The following is a 2,321-nucleotide window of genomic DNA, read 5'->3' as shown; positions in this document are numbered from 1 at the left end:
CGGACTGTTTGTTACTATTTGGAAATTTGTGTGAACTTTTATTCAAGTAGCTTAAGAGAGACTTTTTCCACGCTCAATGAAATAACAGAGTTAAACGTTACACTTTAACAACACAATGTTAATGCACCGTTTTCTTTTGTACCGATTTTTAAAAGATCGTTATTTGAATGTCGGTTTGATCATTTCGTTCCGTCCATAAATGAGGAACTAAAAACAGAATCTGATGATAATTTAAACACTATTTACGTAAACAAGAAATAACGTAAATTTAGAAAACATGAAACTCTTTTATCATTTCTTATATCATCATTTTACCTATGTCATTCCGTACTTTAGGGTGGACTTATAAATTTTGATACGTTACAGGAACAGTCAAGTGGCCCAAAAGTTGAATATACCGAAGTAAGAAGTAAAGATCCATAAGCAAGGTAACACCTGTTTCTGATTTATTTCTAATGTTCTGTTAAGTCACATTTTGTACGTAATAAAATAGCCGTATATGAACATTTTGGAGACTGAGCTTCGACTATTAAATCACAAAAAGGAATTGATTACTGGGATTGACTCTTTATCTGTGGATTTTCAACTGATAGAGGTTTGGGTAATTAGTCAACAGCACCAACTCCAACTATTCATAAATCTAATAGGAAAGTGCTGTTTGACTGTCATTCTTATAACGCACTCAGGCCCCAAAGTATGTAAGTCGATTCTGAGCCAGCGGGTTGCGAACCTTGTATTCTTGGATTCACGCTAACCACTAGACGAAACTCAGCTCTGCTTCTTTTCGGAATCTAAAACCTAGTTCAAAGTTTTTAAAATTTGTCTCGAACCTTGGAGTATCCTTGTTTTTCATTACTGGAGATATTGAGCTCTTCTTGTTGCCATAACCCTTCTCTTAGGTGTTTACGAAACATTAAGCCTTATGGTGTATAACGACCTATCTAGCAAAGAATTAAATATTAAAGAGTAATAGATATAATTTACCGAACGGTAATATTGATAATAATTTTACCCACATCGTTCAGTACAGTATGGGTCTCCTGTAAGAGGAAGGGTCAGCCTGACGTACTCCCGTATTGAGCAAAAGGTACTGTAGAAATGCTGTTATACACCCTTATCACTCTTATTAGACCAATAAAGAATGATATGGTTTCATTGTGGTCTAATATCACACCTATTACAGACTAAGAAACGCTTTTAACAACGTTTTGCAAAGCTTTTGTTTGATTTTTTTAAATTAATCTTTTATTATTAATAACGTATTGAAACAACAACTGGAAAGCATTCAAATCGTTTAAAAGAAATTCTAGTGTGTTAGCGCTTGTTGTAACGTATTATATTTCGTTTGTTTTTTAATATCACAGCTTAAAGTCAGCAGACGTAAAAAATGGCACCTCTGTACACGTTCTTGCAACATCAAAATTCTGCAGTTATTAACATGCGTTGATATCGCTATTTCGTATCAGTTTTATCAAATAAATGCATTTGTACTAGTTTGCATTGATGGCAAATATAATATATAGTTGTAATATATATAATGCTAATTGCCGCCGTTCCTAATTTTTCGCTATTGATCGGAGAAAAGACAGCCAGTCAGCACATCCTAGCCACCAACCTTCCACGCTAAAGGATTAACTGTCACTATTATAACGCACCCACAGTTCAATGGGCGAAGAATATTTTGTTGTATCGCACAAATTTGAAGCCGAACTCGCCAGCTCCGAAATTTAGAACTCTGCCACAGGGGGTCCTCCGGTGGATCAGCGATAAGTTTACGGATTTACAACGCCAAAGTCCGTGACTCGATTCCTCGCAGTGCACAAACTGCAGATAGCGGCCCATTGTGTAGATTCGCGCTAAAACAAAAACAAGCAAACAAAAAACTACCACCGGGCTAGAGAAATGCAGGGGTCGGCTGGTTGTTCTTGAATATGTTTTTTAATGAGTTGATAAGGGATTTTATCGTGTTTACTATTTCTTATAAACTTTCGTGTTTCAATCTAAATTGCATATTTTAGAATATTATGTCTGTTAAAACTCAAGAGTCACCACTTCCATTTAAATGTTTCGAATATATGTATATATATTATATTATATTAGTTGTATTATATATATTATATATATATATATTATATTATATTAGTTGTATTATATATATTATATATATATATATTATATTATATTAGTTGTATTATATATATGTATATATATTATATATATGTATATATATTGCTACTATTGAGATTTTTAGCAGTAGGAATATTTTAACTGATTCGAAATTTTTTTTTAATAGACATAGTTCAAAATAATGTATTTATTGT

At 32.8% G+C, this 2,321-nt stretch overlaps 1 protein-coding gene across 1 annotated transcript in view; it reads left to right on the top strand.

Moving 5' to 3' along the window:
- The first annotated feature begins 364 nt into the window (after positions 1 to 364).
- The window catches only part of LOC106463467 (poly(rC)-binding protein 3-like), a 212,854-nt gene continuing 210,897 nt past the window's right edge, over positions 365 to 2,321 (top strand). Inside the window, exon 1 of the mRNA XM_022390964.1 lies at positions 365 to 428. The gene's annotated coding sequence lies outside the window, so the exon portion shown is untranslated. The remainder of the gene's footprint in view (positions 429 to 2,321) is intronic.

Source organism: Limulus polyphemus, unplaced genomic scaffold (assembly GCF_000517525.1).
Source record: "Limulus polyphemus unplaced genomic scaffold, Limulus_polyphemus-2.1.2 Scaffold1415, whole genome shotgun sequence".
Lineage (NCBI taxonomy): Eukaryota > Metazoa > Arthropoda > Merostomata > Xiphosura > Limulidae > Limulus > Limulus polyphemus.
The sequence above is the reverse complement of the archived record's forward strand: the minus strand, read 5'-3'. Positions and strand labels throughout refer to the sequence as shown.